Source organism: Nelumbo nucifera, chromosome 4 (genome assembly GCF_055504915.1).
Source record: "Nelumbo nucifera cultivar China Antique chromosome 4, China Antique-T2T, whole genome shotgun sequence".
NCBI lineage: Eukaryota > Viridiplantae > Streptophyta > Magnoliopsida > Proteales > Nelumbonaceae > Nelumbo > Nelumbo nucifera.
Window position 1 is genome coordinate 31,440,607 of NC_142652.1, and position 26,675 is coordinate 31,467,281.

General features: G+C 35.8%; 1 long non-coding RNA gene across 2 annotated transcripts; it reads left to right on the forward strand.

Annotated features, from left to right (window-relative positions):
* The first annotated feature begins 3,225 nt into the window (after positions 1-3,225).
* LOC148792136 (uncharacterized) lies at positions 3,226-26,675 on the forward strand. 2 transcript variants are annotated; one of them, XR_016085348.1, is made up of 4 exons: positions 3,226-3,672; positions 5,972-6,131; positions 25,302-25,522; positions 25,783-26,675. It is a non-coding gene; the product is annotated as an uncharacterized LOC148792136 (long non-coding RNA). The 2 variants fall into 2 exon arrangements; XR_016085347.1 differs by having other exon boundaries at positions 3,229-3,672; positions 25,302-26,675.

A 26,675-nucleotide genomic window follows, 5' to 3' on the forward strand; every position in this document is an offset into this window, starting at 1 on the left:
CACCAGGGAGTTCGCCACCAGGGAGTTCGCCACCAGGGAGCTCGCCACCAAGCAGTTCGCCACCACACAATTCGCCACCAGGCAGTTCGCCACCAGGGAGCTTGCCACCAGGCAGTTTGCCACCATGCAGTTCGCCACCGGGTAGTTCTCCACCAGGGAGTTCACCACCAAGTAGCTCATCACCGAGGCACGTCATCACTGGGTCAAATAACGAGGTACTTAGCCAAAAAAATTTATACATCACAAAAAATGGTACGTGACCAGAAACGGTTACATCAACTACCATTACATTACACCAAGCAATGACCCCCTTGTAGGCTAAATGTTTCCGTTGTAATAGGACCGATTTTCCCTCTTTACCTATAGAGAAGCTGTTTCAAAGATTTGAATGCTAATTGCCATGATCACCACCATTCAAAAAAATGTTACATGCACTTTGTCATGATATCATTGACATTTCATCTTCATTGTGTGACTAGACATATCATTGACATTTCATCTTCATTGACATTTCATCTTCACTGTCAGACCAGACGTTTGGTGGATCCATTATCGTGGTTTGTAGGGCTTTTTATAAGGCTCAACCCGACCAAACCGACCAACCCGGACCGATCCAACCCGAGCCAGCCGAGTTTTCATCAGCACCAATCGGTTTCGGGTTGTACAAATTCATAAACCGATGGTTCGGGTCGATTTCGGTTTTCTTGTGTGAAAATCAAAACCGATCCGAACCGAACCGACTTAGTTCCTACTTAACTATTTAAATATATATTTCGATTTTAAATTAAATCGACCTAATCTATTTAAATATATATTTTGATTTTAATTTAAATATATTTTATATTTAAAACTCTTAAATAAAGATATTTCAGTTTTACATAAAAACTGAAATATCTGACAACCCAAACTTGCACCACACTGGCACATGGGCCATAGGGGCATGGATGAACTTAGAGCCAAAACCGACCCAAACCGACTCAAACCGACTAGGTCAATTTTACTTAACACTGGGTCAATTTCAGTTTCCATCTTAGATAACCCGACCAAATTGGGTCAGTTGGAAAAACCTCAATAAACTGATCCAACCCGATGAACAGCCCTATTGGTCTGAATTAGTACGAATACGATATATCCTCCACTCATAATTTTTGCAAACCATTACATGTTCAGGTGGGTCCCACCTCACCTATGATCTATCAGCGTGATCAAATGACTCTTTAGACATTCTTAATCCTTTTGCTATAACTTTTATACGCCTGCCATGCCAATGTAAACCACATACGTACACGAAATTGGAATCATGTAATCCTACAGATTCTGGGCCATAGAGCTGGATCCAGTCCAATCCAGGTCCTGATTTTAGTAGGTCGAATTTATACTATGATATGTATCCATGCTAATGATAAAGTGATTCAAAGGAATTTAATTAGGAATAGTATAATAGGTTGTGATACAATGAGAAAAAGTATATTAAGATGGTATCGTTACAATGTTATGGATAAAGGAAAACTTTCAACAACAACAAACCTTAGACTTAAGATGTGTGTAATTTGTTGCAAGTAGGGCTGTTCATAAGAATGCTCAATTCGATCAAACCGATCAATTTGGACTGATCTAATTTGAGTCGGTCGGGTTTTCTTGTGTGAAAATCGAAATCAATTCGATCCGAACCGAAGTAGTCTTCTACTAGTTTGGTAGTTTCTAGTTTGAGTAGTTTCCTACATAATTATAACTAGTCTTCTACTAAAACTAAAAGGCCCATTAGGCAATTACAATTAGAATAGACAATGTATCCTAGTTTCTAACTTTCTATAATCTTTTACACCAAATAAACAACCCATTAGGCAATTATAATTAGAATTCAATTAGGTGTCCTTTTGTACAGGAGCAAAACCGAAACCGACCCAACCCGATTCAAACCGACCAGGTCGGTTTGGCCTATCAATGGATCGGTTTCGGTTTCCACCTCAGGTAACCCGACCAAATCGGGTCGGTTGAGAAAACCCCAATAAACCGACCCAACCCGACCCGCGAACACCCCTAATTACAAGTTGAAGGGCTTAAATAAGATTACAGATTGACCAAATTAGAGCGCCACTAATCTAACAATAATATAAAATTATATAGAACGAACAGGTCTATAACAAACTCATATAGTTGGGATAAGGCTTCAATGAAAATGATGATTAGGGGCGGAGTCAAGTTATTGGGCGGGGTCCCCCCTCCAAAAAAGAAAACAAAAAAGAAAGAAAGAAAGAAAGAACTTTTCCCCACCCTATACCTTTTATTGGGTAAGCAGAGTCACATTAATATTGATTTATCTCAATCATGGCCCAATTTAATTTCTTGAAATCCTAATTCTAACTTTAACAAAATCCATTATTTTTTCTTATGTCAATCCAATTTGTTCGAATTGGATTTTTCATGTTGGACTTAAATTAGAATGACTTATTTAATATTATAAGGTCAGATTGAACAATAATGTCTCAATCTTAACCTAGTCCGAAATTTAATAGGATTCATATTTTTTTTTAACATTAACCTTAATAGAAATTTTAAACTGAACTTTCTAATTGAATTTTAGTTGTAGAATGCATCTCATACGTGCACTTTAGAAATTTCCACCTAGTTACTCATCTCTCATTCTCCATTGTTTCTCATCTCTCATTCTCTTTACCCCCCAAATAGAAAATGATGATGATGATGTCCTTTTTAATGATACAATTAATATAAGTGGGTTTAATGTGGATATGGAGTAGTGGTGGCAGATCTGGGCTTCTTGGCACAGGTCTGTGTGTGAATGAATTACCTTGCTGACTAGCTCTGCTCTATTACTTTTTTTTTTTTTTTTAAAAAAAAAAGGAGGAAAAGACGCTTTAAGTTGTTGATTTGAAACTGAAGCGAAGTCTTTGCTGAGTAAGCATTTTTTTAATAGACAGAAATTAAAAGACCGTTTATGTGTGTTGGTTGGTCGGTTGGCCTTGATGGGGTTTGGAGTAATGAGAGTGCTGGAAAAGCCAAAGAAGTTGGGGAGGGTAGATGAAAAAATATATGATATCATGTGAGGACTCAGGTCGAACACAAGCTATCCATTTATTATTACTCCATCAACACTTCAGAACCTCACGAGTCACGAGCACATCTAACACCTCTCTCTCTCTCTCTCTCTCTCTCTCTCATATTACGTAGTCTCGTCTCATCTAGCTCTGCCGCTCACTCTCCATGTCTGTCACTCACAGATCACAGTCTAGGGTGAGTGTATGTGTGGAGAGAGGGGGAGTGGAGGTTGTTATGAAGTGCACATGCGTTGGACAGTCATACACGCCACCCGTGAGTCAAAGCTTCCTGACACTACACGCGTCAAATACACTAAAAACTCCTCCTAATTAAACTCTATAAAAAAACTCTTGGGACCGGAACTCAGAACCCCCCTCCCTTGCTGCCGGTTGTCTTCATCTATCCATCCTCCTTTGCTTACACTTTGGTCGTCAGTGATTTCTCAATATCCATATATATTTGGCTCCACAGGAAGAGTTAACTTGGCCGTACCTCCGGTGTGTATTGGGTAACTACCGCCAGCCGATGCTCCAAAGCTTTGTAATTAAGGTCGAACGAGGAAGAGAGAAAAACACCCATCATGGTCATGGGTAATTTCGATCAGATGAAATTAAGGTGAGTGATTTCCATGTTTTGCTTGTCAAGTGAACAGCCTTTAGCAGATCGCCCTCTGCTTCGTTGTCTGTTCGACCTTGAACATATGGGTTTCCCATTTTCCAACCTTATCAAACAAACCCTAGTTAAGATTCTATCTATCTACCTTATTAATTATTTCGTATCTGTGATCTCTATATCTATCTATCTATATCATGGGTTCTCTGCAAACTATGGGAATTCCTTCTAGCTATAATTATGGAATAAGGAAACTAAGGTTTGCATGTTTTCTGGCTGGTGCAATGGAAATCTTGTATCGGTGGAATAGAATAAAATTAAGGTGCTTCAGTGGGTTGCCTAGAATTCTATCTCTTCCTGCCTTAGATGGAGATGGCTGTCCTTGCCTCAACTGAAAATGGCTAGCTAGAGAGCTTATTTTCATAAGGGTTGATTACTTCTGATTTAAACCCAATTACAAGGCATGCATCTTTTACTCATATCTGGAGGAGCTAGCCAAATTTCTATTGTTTTCCTCCTGCTAAGTATTCCATCCTTCACTTTCCTTGAGCCCATCACTAGGAGAAATTGAAGTGCAGCATGAGATTCACAGTCTTATTTGTATCTGTGATTTACAGCAACGAATGATCTATATTTAGGAAACACATTGGCTATCTAAAGGTTAACACGTTAATAGTACTGTAATAGAGTAGTGCAAGATATACTACTATAACAGAGTAGTGTAAGGTGGAGGATGCTTATTGTGGTTGGATACTTCAAATAATTTCTTTTAAGAAGAAGATAGATTGATAATCTTAAATTTTATTGTTATGATTATTATCTATATCGATCTATGTAATCATGTAATAGTTTACAAGAAATACAAGTGAAAATGATGAATATATAGAGGACTACTACATTGGTTAAGTATATTATTTTGGCAATCTCATTTCCATGTTGATGGGAAAGAATGAGTTTATCCATGGAAGTGTTGGACGCTTTCCCGTTTCTAAATACATACGCTAAACATACATTGAACTCATCTTTCTAATGGGTTAGAACATGTTTCCTCCTCAACGCTCATGGAAGATGTTGAGGTTGGCCCATCTACTATTCAACATGAAACACAAATACATTAATAATAATAATAATAATATGATTTCTTTATGTCATGCATCATATATATTAATTGATGGGGCCATCACAATTTATGAGCTTTCATTTCTGATAATCTTTTGTTTTCTTTTTCTTTAATAATGTTGGTTTCCTCCTTTCTTATATAAAGCTAATTGAATTTTGCATGTGTTATTTTGGGAGTTTTCTTTTTATCCCAAAACAAAGGTCTTCATAGTTATTCAAAAAAGCATACTATACAAATTATATTAGGGATTGTGATGTACATTCAAATCATAAATCCCACCACCATGCCAGTGGTCAAGACTACTTACTAGCTCCAACATTTGAAATTTGGGGTCCAAATTAAGACTATTGAAACTTTGGTGGGCAGATCATTCAAAGTGATTGATTATCAATTTTGTATATATATATATATATATATATATATATGATCCTAGGACTTAGGATTTCATGCTTTTGAATCTTGGTGTAGCCAACATAGTCCATACCGCTCTGACATGGGTGGTCTAGGGACCATAGGAGTCCTGTGGGTGGGTAGCCAAGACTACATATTTAAGGTTTAACATTTCAAAATTTATTTGTGTATTAATTGAATAGTTGGAATTATTTCTCAATGAAACTAGTTTTCTTGCTTTTGACTTTTTACCGTTGAAGGCCAACTACCTACCCTGCACGGGTTGACACAAACGGGTGAATGACCACACCCGTTCCAGAGTCACGATGTTTTAGCTACTAGTCAGGGGGGAGGGGGAGGGGGGGGGGGTGCCCACATGTCTTAAATAATGCAAATTTTTCTTTTTTGTGCTTGAAAAAAGAAACACACATTCTTGTAGCTACGTACAGAAGACGGTAGCTAGAAATATAGAAATGTCAAATGCAATATAAAGTAGTATATATGTAATAGAAACTGGGTTTTTCATCTAAAACTGCACCCTGATTTGTTTATAAAATTTTATGTAATCCGTCCAACACAGTCATGTTTGAATTTATACTTAATTTGATAATAATATTAATACTATTACTAATACTCATCATCAAAATAATAATAATAATAATAATAATAATAATAATAATAATAATAATAATAATTTTCTTTTCTCTTTTAGATATTCATAGAGCCCAAAATTATTATGCATGGAAAATCATGTATTTCAATAATAAATCCACCTTTTAAACATTGTTTAAGGTCGAACAAACAATGAATTTGAGGTGTAAGTAAGGGCTGTATACTTGCCAAGTCTTTTCATGGAAATCAACACCGCCAGTACTGCTCCTTTACTTTCACCAAATGGATGAGAAGACAATGGTTCCAAAGGGCCTTCTATGATTTCTTCAACAATTTTCAGGTATGTAAAATGTGCTCATTCTCTTTCTTGATCTCAAAATTAGAAGCTTTTGTTCATTATAGATTAATTCATTCTTAGAAACATCTTGTTTCTTGTTTGCACAATTAGGGTGGTAATGTGAAGCCAAATAATATATATCCAAATGGGAGAGCAACTCAGTTTCGAGATGGTCCCTTGGCCTCCCATTTAGATGGCCACTTAACATCCCATCAAATGGGAGCAATAAGATCAAATCCACAAAACTTTAGGCTCTTTGTCGTATGGCCAATGGGCTTTGTGTCCACCTAAGGTTTTAAATTAAAAGGTTAAAGGCAGAAGCGAGGCAGTTCGGTGTTGAAAGGTGAAGTGTAAGCCTCGAGATAGTTTGAGGAATAAAACCCTATTTATATGTGATGTTGTCCGATCTAAGGTGTCTCGAACCAAAATCATAGTCAGATAATCCTTGTCAACTGGATGAAACTGAGGTGGAAGGATGAAGTTGCACACCAAGATCTGAAATCAAGAAAGAATATTAGAAGCCTAAGGAGTTGTTCTCCGGGTAGACATTCCGACAAGGGGTGGCAATTGGGTGGATTGCCATCTAACCCACCAACCCATTAATGACCTAGTTATATAAAATTAAATAGGTTGGGTTCAACCCAAACCCGTTTTAACCCAATCCAACCCGCCTAAACCCATTAATCTTATATTTATGGACTTAAAAAACAAATTCTCTTAACAAATAAGTTGGTTGTAGCTTGGTGCTTATTGTAGTTATTATTTACATAAGTGGTGAAGGTTCAAATCACAATACATGCATGTTATTTTTATATAAGCGGTGAAGCCATTTGACAATGTTCGGATTCCAGGTTTGAGCGAACCACTTAGATTCAAACCGGTTAGACCAACTTAAACCACTTATGTTCAAGGGTGGTTGAACCATTTAGATCTGGACCAATCTGGTCGGACCGAACCGGTTCAGTCAATGGTGGATTGACTTGGACCGGACCATATTAGGTTTGTGCACGGGGTCGAGACCAGACCAGCTGGCCCAAACTAGGTAAATGTAGCTAAATCGGGTCGTTCCAGATTCCGGTCAAGTCGTGTGGATATTGGTCGGATGGACGGTCTAGATCGAGCAAAGCACATGGAGGCCAAATCACCCTGGCGAAAACTATTTTGGAGTCGGGTCGACCCGGATCGACTTGTATAGGGTCGGGTCGGAGTGTGTGAATATTGGTTGGACCAGACGACCCAAATCGGATGGAGCAAGTGGCACCGAACCATCCCGCCCAGGGTTTATTTCAGATCCAGGTCAGACCGCGTTGAATGGGTCTGGACTCGGGTCAAATTGATTTGGATTTATGTTGGGTGAAGTGTATTGATTCAAGACAAAACTAAATTTAGTCAATTATTAATAGAAAATTAATGCATTAATTATAAATTATTTAATTCAAATGAAGAAAATTAAAAAAAGGCTAAGGAATTAATACTTATGTCTATAATGGTTAACCCAATGGTTATCCACAACCCAACCCAACCCAACCCATATAAATGGGTTGATCACACAACTCGCCAAGTAAATGGGTGGGATGGGTGGGTTCAGCGAGTTGGGTTAAAAATTGCCACCCGTAACTCCGACGCTCAAGTCAGTGAAACGAAGGGTATGAGGTCGGACCGAGCAGGTAAGAATAGCGCTTCCGAGCAAGAGAGGCAAAGTAGAGGTATTAGAACTCAAAAAGTTCCTTACCGCTAGATTACCTATTTATACCCGAAGATCCATGTCCTATTCAAATGAGGCTTCCATGATTGTTGGGATGAGGTTTCCTACCGAGGTCTTTGGGATTACTCCTCTTCCTCAGAAGATTTACCTTCCTTGTCTGTGTAGGACTCTCCTTCTTGGTCACACTTATCTGTTCCATGTGGTGCCGACGTGGCTAGGGAGATAAGATGGCCGCGAAGGCTACCACGTGGCATCCATGGCCAGTTCAACCATAACCGAAACAATATGTATGTATGTATATAGACTAACAAATTATTTCATTTTATAGCCAGTTTATATATTTTCTTTTTATTGCACACATTCTTTTCAACAAGAATCTTATATTTTTTTAATTTTAATTTAATTTAATTTTGTGTTTATAACCTTCTTAATCTAAATTAATTAATATATACATGCACACTAAAATCATTTATAAAATTTTATGCATTAAGAATACCATTTATATATACATGCACACTAAAATTAATATATATATATATTGATTTGGGAAAAGGAAACCCTATTCTCACATGTACATTTGTAAGAGAAAAATAAATGAGATATTTTTTGGTTAAAAGAAATATTATAGGGGATTTTTTTAGTTTAAATTATTTTATTTAATTTATAAACAACTAAATAATTAATTTTTTAAAATTTTAATAAGTATTATAACTAAATTATGATATTTTTTCTTTTATTTTTCAATTTCAATGCTTTTTTGGGTGAGGCTTACACCTCACCAATTTGAAGCACAAGGTGTTACGCCTCTCAAAAATAGAGGTGGCCACCTCTTAGCAAAAGGAGGTGCCTCAGGCTAGGTGTTTTGGCTCAGGCTAGGTGTTTTGTGCAACCTCCTTTACTCCCATCCAGTAATCTTATTCCCAATTTAGAAAACTGCATTTTCAAGGTTCGTTCTTGTAACCAAACCATACCAAATCTGAAACCAAATTAAGGAGGGGTATACCTGATACGGAATCCACGCAAAAATGCTCCTCCCAACGTAAGTGTTCACGCCCAAAGAGAGTACCAAATCCTCCCTTCATTGAATATGACACAACTTAGGGTGAGACAGGATCAGCAGGTTGATCTTAACCAAAAACTAGTGGTTCTTCAGCAAGAATCAAATGGGACAGTGAGCACAGCTTCTAGATTGCTTCTTCTTGCAAGAAACAATATCAAGATCCAATCTTTATCGAATCCAAGAACTGGAGATCGAACAGGGTGGGGCGGCAAGAGTAGGAAGAAAAAGAGCAGAAGGCAAGAGCAGTCAAACTGTGTTGTCTTCTCTCTCTATTCAGCGAATGTGTCTTTGGAGGTTTTCCCTGCTCTCTTATTTATAGCCTTAAAGAGAAAATTTCCTAATCCCATTACGAGTTTCCTAATCCAAATCTTTTATTTGGATATAGACTCTTTAAATGATAAGGATAATCCCTTATCTTATCTGCAGATAAAGATCAGTCTTCCTAATCAAATTAGGAGTTCATTTTATCTAAATCTATATTTGGATCTGGACTCTTTAAGTGGATAAGAATAACCCTTATCTTATCAGTTGATCCAAATCCCAAATTCACCCCTATTTAATTAATCTAATTAACCCAGTTCGAAATGGGCATTTTAGGCCCATTAAACTTTCAGGCTTACTTCCACTTTAACGTTGGCTAGCTTGGCTCTCTTTGTATGGCGTGGGACCCTATCATTGATCTATACATCAGCGACATGGGTTTAGCTTAGCCTCTGTTACAAGGCCTAGCCGAATTCACTGTTGAATATAGTGAATCCCTGAGTCCATCACTATGGGCTCTTAATGGGCTCAACATTTACACTAAATGGTCATTAGGTCCAGCCATTTTATGAAGGCCCAAGGACTATAAGCAGATACAAGAATAGCCCATCAGGTATAACTCTTAATGGTCTTACACTTAACCTCTCAGCCCATAATGATCAAACATTGCCCGACAAGAGATGATCTCTCCCTCAACTGCAAAGTGTAATGCTGCACTCTCTACTCACATGAATCTCGGAAATTAAAATCTTTTGCAAACATTTTGAAACCATTATATATATATATGTGTGTGTGTGTGTGTGTGTGTGTATCTCTATATAAATATATTTTGCAAAACAAATTTCAACGGTTGAAATCAATTGCCGACAGTTTAAGTTTCCATCAAAGAGAGTGCATCCCCAATCATTCTCGGATTGTCCCAACATACCCAGGTTTTGACCCCTTCTAAGGATCTCACTGATTGGCATATCAAAGACAGTCCAATCCGACATCTAGTGCAATATCACAATCGAGTCTAAAGGTCAAGTGTAACAATCCAGATTTGCCCATCTATCTCCAAGGTCCAGGGCAATACTAGAATTTTGGTCCGGTTTAGGGTTTCAAGAAAGCCCACATTGCATGTACCTCAGATCTCATTCTGGCACTTGAGACAAGCCACCCCAACCAACTTGGCGATACATCAGTGTCAACCTTGGTAGGATAAATCTCCCTAGATCTATCCAACGGCTGTGAATATTCTAAACTAACACGAGTCTCATATGTGTATAGTTTAAGGGTATTACACAAAAAGACACCATGATAACATGAATCAAATATGTACTTTATTCATTTACAATAAATGTCATAATGTACATCATGCTGATTGGAGCTAAGGGCATACACTGTCTAACAACTCCCACTTGCTCTTAGGTCCAATCGAGTATAAACTGGAGTCTCATACTTTCCACGTGTTTCTCAAACACTTTCTGTGTCAGTGGCTTAGACAATGGGTCTGCCACATTCTCCATTGATGCTATCTTTTAACATCAATCTCCCGTAGATCCAATGTTGTCACACAATAGTGGAATGGGTGATGTGTTGAATTATAAATTCTAGAATGAACACCTTCATTCATTAGGCAACCTCACTTACGGCAATGTGCTCGTCTTGGGTTGTGGACTGTTATTTTAATTACTCAGGACCCCATCGTAAAGATGTAATCAAATGTAGACATTCTACCATTTGGATCTGACTAGCAATCGGTGGCAATATACCCGACGATTTGTAATGAACTACCATCGAATACCAGACAAAACTCCTTTTGTCCTTCGAAGGCATTTTAGCATGTGTTTTACAACAGTCCAATGCTCTTGTCTTGGGTTAGATTGGTATCTACTTACCACACTTACGGCATGAGCAATGTCTGGCCGAGTGCACAACATGGCATACATGATACTCCCTACGACAGAAGCATAGGGAACTTCCTTCATGCCCTCAATCTCCTCAGGTGTCTTGGGAGACATACCCTTAGAGAGAGTGACTCCATGCCTAAAAGGAACATTTCCTTTCTTGGAGTTCTCCATACTATATCTCTTGACTATTTTGTCAATATAAGTAGATTGGGATAATCCTATTATCCTCTTCGATCTATCTCTATAGAGTCGAAGTCCCAAGATATAAATGGCTTCTCCAAGATCTTTCATGGAGAATTGCTATGAAAGCCAGACATTCACCGTAGTCAACATTCCTACATCATTCTCAATGAGTAGAATATCGTCTACATACAGAACCAAGAATGTAACCTTATCCCCACTGGTCTTCCTGTAAACATAGGGCTCATTCGGATTCAGCTCAAAGTCAAACTGTTTGACAGTAGAGTCAAACTGGATGTTCCAGCTCCTAGAAGCTTGCTTAAGTCCATATATGGATCAATTAAGTTTACATACCATGTGTTCCTAACTTGCAACTATAAAACCTTGCGGTTGCTGCATATAGATATCTTCAGTAAGATCTCCATTCAGTAGCGCGGTTTTGACATCCATTTACCAAATCTCGTAGTCATGATACCCCGCTACAACTAGTAGGATCCTATTGGATTTAAGCATTGGTCACGTGCGAAAAGGTTTCCTCATAATCGATTCCCTCTTTCTGAGTGTACCATTTCGCCACAAGACAAGCCTTGTAGGTCTCAACCTTACGATCGGGGCCCTTCTTCCTCTTATTGGTCCATTTGCAACCAATTGCTTTTACCCTAGGGTCGGATCTACCATAGTCCAAACTCCATTGGTCTCCATTGAGTCCATCTCAGCTCTCATGGCATCTACCCACTTCAAGGAATCTATGTCCAACACACCTTCCGTATAAGTTATGGGATCCTCCTCACTGGTCGTGGCTTCCACCAAGTAACTTTCTTGGTCATAGCCATAACGAAATGGAGGCCTGGATTTCCGAGTAGATCTCCTAGGTTAGTTATTAAGTGGAGCTTGTGTGACATCTTCCACTACTCCTAAGTTCTCCTCTTCAAGAACAACTTCCTAACGATTGTTCAGGATGTAATCTTCCTCCAAGAAATTGACATTTCAACAACAGAACACCTTCTATTCTCCTGGGTCATAGAATAAATACCCTATAGAGCCTTTTGAGTAACCTACAAATATGTAACGACTAGTTTTAGATTCCAATTTGTCAACACTTGTTCTTTTAACATGTGTCGGACAACCCCAAATCTTCAAGTGTCTCACACTTGGTTTTGTTACTCATCCAAAACTCGTAGGGAGTCTTCGTAACGGATTTGGTTGGAACCCAGTTCAACAGTCTCTAATGTGTAGCCCCAAAAGGATGTGGGTAATTTTGAGTATACGAGAAGTGATCAGACCATATCCAATAAAGTCCGGTTTCTTCTTTCTGACACACCGTTTAATTGTGGTGTAGCAGGAGGAGCTAACTGTGATATTATCCCATTTTCCTTTAACTAGTCCATGAATTCGTCAGAGAGATATTCGCCTCCTCGATCTGATCGAAGGGCCTTAATGTGTCTCCCCAACTGTTTCTCGACCTCTTGCCTGAATTCTTTGAATTTTTCAAAGGATTCAGACTTGTGACTCATTAGGTACACATAACCATACCGAGAGTGATCATTGGTGAATGTTATAAAATAAACATGTTGGTTACGTGTCCTAACATTCAGGGGACCACATACATCAGTATGTATAAGGTCAAGTGTGCTTGTTGATCTTTCAGGCTTACTGTTAAATGGTTGTTTCGTCATCTTACCCTGAAGGCAAGGTTCACAGGTTGGAAGATCTTCTACAGTTAGAAAATCCAAAGGATCATCCTTTACCGACCTTGTGATACGATCTATGTTAATGTGGTTAAGTCAGTAATGCCACAAGCACGTGGGATTAACTGTATCACAGGTTCTTTTCTTGGGGTTATTATCCGCCATAGTTTCGGTTATATTTGTTTCCAGAGAAGGATGGAGAACATAGAGACCATTCTCAAATTCTCCGTATGCGAGGAATTTGTTAATTCTTTTGATAGTAATCATATTACTAAAGAGAACAGAATATCCATCTGCACACAGTTTTGAAACAGAAATCAAATTTCTTCTCAAATTGGGTACACAAAGACAATCTTTTAATGTATTTGTTCTTTCTCTGAAATACAATTTTACAGTTCCTATGGCTGCTACAACGCTTGCAAAAGTCCCCAAGTAAAGAATCACTTCACCGTCACTCAGTCTTCTACTTCTCCTGAACCCCTGCATTGTGTTACATGCATGAGTAGAAGCTCCGGAGTCAATACACCAGGAAGCAGAAGTCACCAACATATTGGTTTCTATGACAAAGGATTCAAAATTACCTTGTTTCTTAGTCTCCAGGTAATGAGGACAGTTCCTCTTCCAGTGGTCGGCCTGTTTGCAGAAGTGGCACGCATCTGATGTCTTGTCCTTCCTTTGCCTTTTAGGCTTGCTAGTTTTCTTCTGAGGTTTCTTTTTTGCCTTCCTCTTCTTCTTGCCCGATTTGCCACCTTCAACAAGGATGGCAATGGGCTCATCCTTCTTTTATCAGTTCCTCGACCCTCTACAATATATTGTTGAGTTCCTGGAGGCTAACATTTAGCTTGCTCATATTGTAATTCATGATGAACTGATTGAAGGAATGGGGCAAAGAGTTCAGGATGGCATCAACTTTGGTGACATGATATAGCCCAGATCCAAGAGCCTCCAGTTCATTGATGTAACCCATCATCTTAAGACAATGGTCATGAACTAGCTAGTTCTTGGACATTTATGCGGTCATAAACTGTTTTAGGACCTTCTAACGAGTAGAACGATTTTGCTCCTCATACATTGTCCTTAGAATATCCAAGATATCTTTGGACAGTTTGATCTGATTGAATTGTCGTTGTATCTGATTGTTTAAGGAAGGTATGATATAGCACCGGGCAAGAGAGTTCTCCTCTCATTCTTGATATTCCCTCCTGCGGGCCTTAGAAGCCTTATCACCTAGACAATCCGGAGCAGGGTTCTTAGCAACCTTGTCCAATTTCTTGGACGTCAGGACCAGCATAAGGTTACGATACCAGTCAGCGTAATTTGGACCCTTAAGCTTATTGTCGTCCAACAGTTTGGCGAATTGTCCGTTTGCCATTTCTGATAAAGGCAAAGCAAATATTAGTCTACAACCTGATTTGATCCACATAGATATGGCTTTTAATCTATGTTTCATTTCCATTTGTTCATCTCTGAGATTTCCCTCCTATCTCAGTGATGGAGACTGTGAACTATGTCTCTGGAAATGTGGGAAACCACATAGGGTGCATGAAGCCAACTGTTTCAGCTGCATAACCCCACCACCTTCTGTGAAGGATCACATCCACTCATCTCATGAGCTTTCCCTTTGACCTCTGTCAGACAAGGTTCATTGCCATTTCAGGTTAAACATTTCTGTCCAATGAGTGCTTACCCATCATATTCGTGAACGCCAAGGTACCATGAGAGAGTTTTCCATTTTAGGATAGGCCCCTCCCACATCGGTCTATGACACCCCTATCATCTTATGAAACAATCCAACAGATCCAGTAGCAAATGGATAGCCCAATTTTATGATGCATTTCCACATTACAGAATGATCCATCTTCATGTTAATGATGGAAAGTCTTTAGAGATTTCATCATATGAATCTCCCTATCACATGCACTCATATTTCAGTAGAGGGAACGAAATATTACACCCTAGTTTTATTTAGGTCAAACCAAAGTGGCTTCCACTGAACTTCTCAAAGCCAGATTTAAATGGGCCCTAAGCGGCTAGGATTCCGCATGGTTCCTCTTGGGGAGGAAGCTAATGTGGGGCCCACCAAAAGGGGAGATCATCCAATGATCTTATGGACACCATGGCAATGATATGCATTCAGCCATGGTGTGCAAAAGAGCCACTATTGAAATAATCATGGGTCAAGTACTTATGGTCTATGTACATAGCATATCACACATCCATACATCACATGCATGAAATAAATTGATCCAATCAATTAAAATATCTATAAAAACCTTAATTAATTAGATTAAATCAGTATTAGCCCAACAGAGCCCATAATGTTATCATATAACATTATCTAGGTACATGGGGTGTACTGCAAAATGCAGTTCGGCCCACGTAGCTAATTTAGGGCTGATTCATTCATTATCATATTAACATTAGGTTTTATAGAGGTGGGCCAAATTAAAGATTGAAGTGGGCAATCAACTCTCTGTCCTGGATCGAATTAGGGTTAGAAAAACCAATCCCATCGATCCAACAATTCGGTCCAACCAGTTTGGACCAAATCTGGTGTAAATCGGCCCAAGTTTTGGTGTCCAATTCAAGATTTAACTCAAGAATAATGATCTGGAAATAAATTAATTCAATATAATCAAATTATCAAGAAACTAATATCAGAGGGCTGAACTGTGATTTTCTTGGATATCTTGCAAACATGCAAAGAACAGTTAATCACAAATTGCAGAATCAATATCTGCAAAATTGCAAATCACAAAACTTGTTTCTGCGAAAATTTCTTCTCCTTTGTTGTGCGCTCCAATGATCTCCAGATGGAAATAAAACAGAAAAACCTAATTTTTCTATTATTACATCACATTAAATTCCGATACAATTTGTCTAAAAAAAATTATTTACAGACCAGAATTGAATAGAATAGAAATCGCAGGGTGTGCCAATCTTGGCACCATAAAGATTCGATCTCCATCACATGTGCAGCCCAAAAATTCAAGACAAATTCATAGAGTAATTCTATAAATATCAGAGAATAATAAAGATTTATTTTCCAAATCATCTGTCCATAATCTGGGAACCAATTCCCAGAAAAAACGCTAACTATGCAAATCGGGTAGAACGCCTTCTACCCATTTGCACATGTTCAGATCTGTTCTATTTTAGTTCAAGACTTGAACCTGGCTCTGATACCACTAAAGGTATGGGAGATCCATCATATGGATGGCCGAACCCTAAAAGAAGATTGGGCGAAATTTCAAAAATTTCTTTACTCCCATCTGGGAATCCTATTCCCAATTTAGAAAACTACATTTTCAAGGTTCGTTCTTGTAACCAAACCGGACCAAATCTGAAACCAAATTAAGGGAGGGATATACCTGATACGAAATCCACGCAAGAATGTTCCTCCCAACATAGGTGTTCAAGCCCAAAGAAAGTGCCAAATCCTCCCTCTACTGAAGATGACACAACTTAGGGAGAGGCAAGATCAACAAGTAGTTCTTCACCAAGAACTAGTGATTCTTTAGCAAGAATCAAATGGGACAGTGAGTACAACTTCTAGATTGCTTCTTCTAGCAAAAAACAATATCAAGATCCAATCTTGATCGAATCCAAGAACTGGAGATCGAATAGGGTGGGGCGGTAAGAGTAGGAAGAAAAAGGGCAGAAGGCAAGAGCAGTCTAACTGTGTTATCTTCTCTCTGTATTCAGCGAATGTGTCTTTGGAGGTTCGCCCTGCTCTCTTATTTATAGCCTTAAAGAGAAAATTTCCTAATCCCATTACGAGTTTCCTAATCCAAATCTTTTATTTGGATATAGGCTCTTTAAATGATAAGGATAATCCCTTATCTTATCTACAGATAAATATTAGCCTTCCTAATTAAATTAGGAGTTCCTTTGATCCAAATCTTTATTTGGATCTGGACTCTTTAAGGGGATAAGGATAACCCTTATCTTATATGCTGATCCAAATCCTAGATCTGCCCCTATTTAATTAATCTAATTAGCCCAGTTTAAAATGGGCTTTTTAGGCCCATTAAACTTTCAGGCTTACTTCCACTTTAATGCTGGCTAGCTTGGCTCTCTTTGTATGGCGTGGGACCCTATCACTGATCTACACATCAGCCTAACCTCTATTACAAGGTCTGACCGAATTTACTGTTGAATACAGTGAACCCCTGAGTCCATCACTATGGGCTCTTAGTGGACCCAACATTTACACTAAAAGGTCATTGGGTCCAGCCATCTTATGAAGGCCCAAGGACTATGGGCAGATGCAAGATTAGCGCATCAGGTATAACCCTTAATGGTCTTACACTTAACCTCTCAGCCCATAATGATCAAACACTGTCCGACAAGAGAGGACCTCTCCCTCGTCTACAAGGTGCAGTATTGCACTCTCTACTCACATGGATTCCGGGAATTAAAACATTTTGCAAACATTTTGAAACTATATATATATATATATATATATATATATATATATATATATATATATATATATATATTTTGCAAAACAAATTTCAACGGTTGAAATCAACTGCCGGGAGTTTTGGTTTCCAGATCATTCACTTTGTCCGACAAAGGGGATGATCCTGTGACTATAATCACCCACTCAGATGAATTCTCAGGCTGTCCCAACATACCTACGTTTTGACCCCCTCTAAGGATTTCACTGAATGGCATATCAAAGACAGCCCAATCCGACATCTAGTGCAGTATCATAATCGAGTCTAGGGGTCAGGTGTAACATTTCAGATTTTCCCATCTATCTCCAAGGTCCAGGGCAATACTAGAATTTTGGTCTGGTTCTATGTTTCAAGAAAACCCACACTGCATGTACCTCAGGTCTCACCTTGGCAGCTGAGACAAGCCACCCCAACCAACTTGGCGGTACATCAGGGTCAGTCTTGACTGGATAAATCTCCCTAGATCTATCCAACGGCTGTGGAGATTCTAAACTAACATGAGTCTCATACGTGTCCAGTTTAAGGGTATTACACAAAAAGACACCATAATAACATGAATCAAATATGTACTTTATTCATTTACAATAAATGTCACAATGTACATCATGCCGATTGGAGGGCATACATTGTCTAATAGCTTTCACTTGCACTTAGGGACAATCGGGTATAAGTCGGAGTCCCATACTTTCCACATGTTTCTCAAACACTTTCTGTGCCAGTGGCTTAGTCAATGGGTCTGCCACATTCTCTGCTGATACTACCTTTTAACATCAATCTCCAGTAGATCCAGTGGTCATACAACAATGGAATGGGTGATGTGCTGAATTCTAAATTCAAGAATGAACACCATCATTCATTAGGCAGTCTCACTAACGGCAATGTGCTCATCTTGGGTTGTGGACTGTTATTTTTACTACTCAGGACCCCATCGTAAAGATGTAACCAAATGTAGACATTCTACCATTTGGATTTGACTGGCAGTTGGTATTAGTATACCTGACGATCTGTAATGAACTATCATTGAATACTAGATAAAACTCCTTTTGTCTTTTGAAGGCATTTTAGTATGTGTTTCATAGCAGTCCATTGCTCTTGTCCTTGGTTAGATTGGAATCTACTTACCACACTTACGGCCTGAGCAATGTCTGGCCGAGTGCACAGACAAAAGGAAATAGATGTATGTATTTGTTTGTGCATATAAGTACTTGTTTATATATGTACGTATGTATGCATAAGGCATATATGTATATATTCAATTATGCAATCATAAATGTAAGTATGTCAACAATTTTATGTTTGCAAGGCAAAAGGAAATAGATTAGTTGTACCAACCCAAATTCATCCTGACCCCAACCTAACCTGAAAACTTGGGGTTTGTTTAGGGAGACCAGATCTACTCCTCAGAAAGTGCATTTCACACCAACCTCATAGGCACATCCCACCATGTGTTAGGAACATCTCCCGTGCTTATGTGTTAATATTCATGGGAGATGTTCCCAATACACGGGGGGATGCGATTGTGAGGTCGGTGTGAGGTGCTCTATGAGTGGAGCAGATCCCAATTCTTATTTAGGGTAGAGTTGGGGTTCATTCCACAGCTCACTTGGATTAGGATTGACCTCAAGTACCAAACCTATCCTAGCCCAACTTGCACCCATAGCAAGATAAAGGGAGAATGACAGTTCAGCCTAGGGTCAAAATTTTTAGGGCCAAAGTACAGTTGGGGTGGGTACCAGCTCAGAATTGATGCCAATTCACGGGTGGGCATTGGTGTATAGTGTGGGGGTTTTGACATTTTAAATGTTTATAGCTCTTTAGTAGAATTCAAAAATTTGCATTGGGCTATCCATACTTTTCCGTAAGATTAATTTAATAATTTTTAATATTCAAACTAGTGAATGACCCCGTACTAAGTACGGGGATACATATATATATATATATATACATTAATAATTTTTATTATTGTTTATAAACTGCCATTTTTTAAGACACTCATACAGTCTACAGGTCCACATAAATTGACCCTTATATGTCAAACCCGTAAAATTATACGGGTCATTAAATTCAACTTGAACTGTTTATTACTTTAATTTAACCATTCTTATTATTATTATTAATTTATTTTAGTATTTAATTTAATTTTTTTGTTATATAGTAATCATATTAACTAACTTTGTAATTATTTAAATATTTACTTAAAATAATTTTTTCCAACTGATTATAATTATTATATAATAGATTTGTTAATTCATAATTTTCATTTAAAAATAAACATTAATGATTTGGATTAACAATTTTAATGATTGTTAATAAATATTGATCCTTATTTCGTTAATTATTATAGGGCATGCTTTGAATAAACATTAACGATAACTAAAGATTGTTATTTCGTTTTTTATTATTTACTTAATTAAGTACTTGATGATTGTTATTATTATTATTATTATTATTATTATTATTATTATTATTATTATTATTATTATTATTATTATTATTATTAATTATTTCTATAAAAATAGATTGTTATTTTTATTTACTAATTTAGTAATTTTCAGCAAGTAATTATTTGATTTAATTTGAATTTTTCATTTTGTTAATTATTTATAATAGACATTTAGGGTAGGCTCTTTATTTGATTTAAGAGACTTACCATGTTTTATCTAGACAATGACCCCAAACTAAGTAAGGGGCAAGTACAGTATCATTTAATTTTAAATTTACTATTTAACAATAAAAAATCAATGTCCTATTGAGCAATCCACTATCAATAACTTTGAAATCATTAATCTATTTATGAAATAGTAAAATTAGATGGATGTTTACAACAACATCACCAATACTACTTAATATTTAGGGACATATGAATGGATAAAAAGCATTTAAATGATATCCATTCAAAGAGGAAGAGAAGGAAGAAAATCATTCAATACGAGTTGGTAAGAAAAACAATCCATGCTAAACAACATTTTTAAATGCATCCATCCTCTGAAGTAAGAGATGAAAAATATATGACTACAATCATATCATCATCATGTATGCTACAATCAACTGATAATATATTCAGAACCACAAAGCCCATCCAACAGAAAAAACATGAAAGAAAGGAGAATAATGGGACCATCCTGAGACTATGTGCACGTAGACTAGCTTGAATTTATCTTTAGGAAAAAGGTAGGGAAACCTGTACATAACCTAATGGTATGTTTGAATTATAGGAATTGAGAGATAGAAATAGGAAATGTAGGTTGAAATTATAATTTTGGGTATGTTGATGTGTCAAATTCAAGTCAGTTAGAATATTCATAGATTTTTAGTTCATTCATTTAGTGTCTTTATTGAGTAGGTTGAATATTTTTTGGGTAGGTTGAATATTTTGGGTAGGTTGAATATTTTGGGTAGGTTGAATATTTTTTTATTCCATGTCTTTATTGAGTAATATAGATTAATAATATATTAATAATTATGAAATCAGTAATAATAATAAGTATATTATTATTACTATTATTTACTAATAATATATCCTTATTATGTGTGTATTGGTTTTGAAATTATTATTATTATTATTATTATTATTATTATGAAGTAATTAATTTTTTATAATTATGAATTTTAGTTAATTCCTGAAACAATATTTCCTTTTATAATTCTTTTAGTTTAACAATAATGAATGATTGAAAGTTTATAATTTAACTTCCACTAAATGAAATATTTATTGGATTATAATAATAGTATTAGTTAGAATTACTTATAATAATAATAATGTAAATAAGTAACAATAATTATATATTTATAAAATAATTAATATGAATTAATATAAAAATAAAATGATTATATCCCAATTAATAATAAACATTATTAAAATACTTATTAATTATCATTAACTAATTAACATTCCAAAGTAATAATTATCATTGTTATAATTAAGGAATTAATTATTAGTAAGTAATTATAATCAGTAATTAATTTTTACCAAAAATCATTATTATTAGTAATAATTAATTATAATTATTGATAATAATAGTATAATTATATTAATTAATATAAGTATTAATTGTAATTACTGATAATAATGATAATATAATTAATTATTTCATATAAATGTATGAATTATAATTTTTGATAATAATTCCTATATAAATAATTAACATTAACTATTTATTTTCATAATAATTAATATGAGTTAATATAAGTATAAAATGTTTATTTCTGAATTATTAATTACCATTATGAAAATCGCTATTAATTATCATTCTGAATTAATAATGAGAAATATTATCAGTAATTAGTTAATATCAATAATTAAGTAGTAGCAATAATTATTATAAGAAATTATTATCAATAATTAATTATTATTAGTAATTAATAGCTGAAATTAATTAATTAAAAGTCATTAATTATTATTAGTACCCCCTCTCTTTCAAAAAGTTGACTCATCATCATCAAGGACAACAACTTGATAAATACATAATTTGATAAAAATAAGTAAATATCATTAATTTATTTTTTTATCTTTTGGAAAACTCAACAAGAGAAAAATAAAATGGTTAGCATTGCAAAAGAAAAATTATTTGGATTTTTGCAAAAAAAAATATTGAACATAAAAAACCAATTCTTCAAAAATAAGGTCGTTATTCAAAGAGTAATTAAAATTATTCAGTAAATAATAATTTTAATAAATTAAAATTAATAATTAATTATATGTCCGTAATAAAATGGGTAATTTCAGCAAATAATTTTAAATAATTTAATTTTGTGATTAACATTTTTTAATAATAACCAGTATTATTATTATTATTATTATTAGTAGTAGTAGTAGTAGTATACTACTACAACTACTACTACTACTATTATTGTTTTATTTTTAATTTTATTAAGTAATTAATTTGAATAATTGAAAGTTTTATAATTTAACTTTCACTAAATGAAGTATTTACTAGAGAATAATAATAGTATTAATTGTAAATAAGTAACACTAATTATATATTTGTAAAATAATTAATATGAATTTAATATTAATATAAAATGATTATATCCCAACTAATAATTAACATTATTAAAATACTTATTAATTATCATTAATTAATTAACATTTCGAAGTAATAATTATCATCATTAGCATTAGTAATAATTAACTATAATTATTGATAATAATAATAATAATATATAATTATATTAATTAATATAATATTATTAATTGTAATTAATTATAATAATAATATAATTAATTATTTCATATAAATGTATAAATTATAATTTCTGATAATAATTATAATTTAAATAATTAACATTAAATATTTATTTTCAAAGTAATTAATATTAGTTAATATAAATATAAAAAGATTATTTCCAAATTATTAATTATCACTATGAAATATTTATTAATTATCATTAATTAATTAATAATGAGCAATATTATCACTAGGGCTGTACACGGGTCGGGTTGGGTCGGTTTACTGGGGTTTTTCCAACCGACCCGACCTTGTTGGGTTACCTGAGGTGGAAACCGAAACCGATCCACTGATAGGCAAAACTGACCTGGTCGATTTGAGTCGGGTTGGGTCGGTTACGGTTTTGCTTCTGTAGTCAAACCTTATTTCTGAAACTTGTCTCACCTTTGGTCCAGTGTCAACCTTACTAACCCCTGTTCCACTCAAAAAGCTTTTGTATTTCCCTGGTAAGCAAGCAACCTTAATCTGTTCAGACCTTTGTTGATCACCACCTGTCATTGAGCAGAGAATTTTTCATCTGGGTTCCCAACTGTCCTTTCTCAGAGCCTAGAGTAGCCATCTGGGCATAAGTTTTGAATTGATACGTTGGATTCAGACCTAGTGATCTTGATCTGCTGTTAGAGGAAGGAAGCTGTAAGACTTCCTTTCCCACACCGAGCTCCAGAGTTTCCTTATTTCTGAAACTTCTAATCCCCTTTTGTGATTCCTTTCTTTGGCTGAAAAAGAAGCTACTTTTGTCCATGTCAATGAAGTTAGGAACTACCGAACTAGTAGAAGACTAGTTAAGTAGGAAGACTAGTTCGGTTCGGTTTCGATTTTTACACAAGAAAACCGAAACCGACCCGATATTTCGGTTTATAAATTTGCCCAACCCGAAACCGACCGGTGCTGATGAAAACCCGGTCGACTCGGGTTGGATCGGTCTGGGTTGGTTGGTTTGGTCGGGTTGGGCCTTCTTATGAACAACCCTAATTATCACTAATTAATTATTGTCAGCAATTAAGTAATAGCAGTAATTATTAAAAGAAATTATTTTAAGTAATTAATTATTAGTAATTAATAGTTGTACTTAATTAATTAGAAGTAGATTATAGAATTAATTAATTAATTTAGTAATTAATAGTAATTAATAGCACATTTTCCTTTTCTTTAGGAAATGATTGAAAGTGGGAGCTTCCCACTTCTTACAATTCTACATGGTGGTGGGCTCCACTCTGCATGTTAGTGGGCTCTTTTCTTGAACTACCACTAATCAGAATTTGACACATGTCTAGTGGGTTCTATTCTTGAACTACCACTAATCAGAATTTGGAAGGTGTCCATTTTATTTAAATCTTTAGAATGACATGTGTTTGAATGGAGGAGAGCCACATGTTTGACTGGGGGTAGACCTATTCATGGGCCGGGCCGGGCCGGGCTCGGGCCGGGCTTTTACTCTTTATTAACAAAAAAATGTTAGGCCCGAGCCCGAAGCCCGACCTAATAAAAGAAATTCGATTTTTTCCCTATTCAAATGAACATTATCTATTTTAATTCATATGTTTTTTTCCCCTATTTAAATGAACAATGGGCCTACAAGTGAATCAACAACCTTTTTAAATCAAAAAAATTATTCAAATGGACATCACATAGGGGTTTTACTTAGGTTTAACTATAGGTTGGGTCGGGTCGGGCTCGGGCCGGGCTATTTTGGCAAAGCCCGAGCCCGGCTCGAATTTTATGTGGGCTGGGATTTTTGGCCCGAGGTTAAGCCCACGGGCCAAAAAGCCTGTTCAAGCCCGTTTGGGGGTCGAACAGGTCTAACTGGGGGAGGCTTTGGCCTGAAATCATTACTTTAATATAAATACTAGTGAATGACCCCGTACTTAGTACGGGGAATTTAGTCTTATATATATATAATATAATGATAACAACGTATTAATAATTATTAATTATTGTAATTATCAGTTACAAATCCCAGGAAATTATCTATTACAGATTTCTGATAATTTTCATTTTTTCAGACAGTACATAAGATTCAGCGTTTTTAACTGAAATCAAATACCGCGTTTTTCAGGAAATAATGATAGCAACTTATTAAGGGTAATTAAGAAGTTGAACTACAAATAGGAATGGGTTTTTAAATATCTAGTAATTATTAATTATGGTAATTAATTACAACAATCAGGAAATTGGTAGCTATTTTAAATAACTAATAATAATAATTAATTTATAGAATTATTTTACTGAAATAATTTTAATGCATATAAGAAAGTGTTTTAAAATAGCTTATAAGTAATAATTAATGATTAGTGTAATTAATTACAAATTTTAGGGAATTATCAGTTATTTTAAATAACTAACAATAATTAATTCTATAGAACTTACAATATTATTGAAACATTTCAGTAGTTTTTTGGAGCTAAATTAATTACACTGAATTCTGATAATTTACATAATTTTAATGCAAAATCAATTATTAGCTTATTATTTAAAAAGCATAAAAAGATAAAATTAAGAGAAAAATATAAATACATAAACTTGAAATGGGATCGAATCTCTAGTCATCGTCATCGGCACGAAATGAAAAATCAGGGAATGGGCACACTTATGAGATAAAATTCTCTCCCAAGTTTGTTTTCATTTTAACGGAAATAGGTCTTTGCAAGCAGCAGCTTCGACCATCCCATTCGTTGACTCTTCGCCCTATTGAACAGGGGCATCTACTTCGCTCAAGAGAGTCTGCAACTCATAGGTTGATGCATCCGAAGCTTCAAGGTCACCAGAAAGTTATTATGCGTTTCATTCGGCGCCATAGCTTCTGCAAAAGAAAGTGAAGACTTCCATTTCTCCCTTGCCGGGAACTTCTGTAATTCCTATCGGGCAATTGCTCTCTCTCTCACTGTAATTCCTATGTAATTACAGCCGGGTATCAACTGTGAGTGCGTCTATCTCTATCTCTAGTTTCGTTGCCATTCTGATATACCTTAGTGGGTTCTCTCTACTTTCGTCCGTCTGACCTGCGACGTTGTTTCATGGGGTATAGGAATTTACGTATTGTCATTTTTTGATGCATTGGCCTTCTTGTCAATGGACAAACTAATTAGGAGTCCTCCAAATTTCTTCTTCTGTTCTTGTTGTTACTATATAGAGCTCCTACTTAACTAAGACCTGCCTTCTTTCTTGTATACATAAAAGTCAATCAAATGTGGAAGATGATTAGGAGGCAAAAGTTGCATTTAATGGATGACAACGAAAGTGATGATGATCAAAGGCCAGACAGCCTTGCTGTTAATGACAATTGACAAAGCAAGAAAGAAGGAAATGAGAAAGGGTATTGATCTAGCTGCTACGCTGGAACGTATTGAGAAGAACTTCATCATTACCGATTCGACATTGCCTGATAACCCCATCGTAAGATTGCAATTCTCTGATCCCTAAGCTTGGTAAATTGTACGTAGTCGAAATACTGAACGTAACCCTTCTTCCAGTAAGTGAACTCCTAATTCATACCAATCCTATTTGCCCAATTCTAACCGCTCAAATTCGCAAATATTTGCATCGGACAACTTCTTGGAACTCACATAGCATAGCCGTGAAGAGATCTTGGGAAGAAATTGCAGGTAATTCTGGCCTTCAATGTCTACATGTACTACAAAAACTTGTTAACATGTACTAAAGTATACCTTGGTGTATTCTCTCTACTTTTGCAAATTTGCAAACATAGCATGTTTATCAGGATCGAACTAAACTAACCTCTTCCAAAAAGGTTGCAGCACTGTAGATGATGAAGATTGAGAGATGAAAAATTGCCGTTTGATGCACTTGGGAGGGAAAATGATACTTGGGTTAGATGAAGAATGTAAGCAGAAGTGGGTATGAACAACCATTTTTTTTATTTCTCCATTTTTTTAGAATACGTTGTTGAGAATGGAAACTATCCACTTCGAACTGTTAATGAAAGTAGGGCACCTGTTATAACAATGCCACATGTCTACGGGTTGATTTTCTCTTTGAAACTTTGAACAGCCCACTTCTTAGATGCTTTTTTCCAGAAAATTGAAGTTGCCACGTGTCTGACTGAAAGGGGG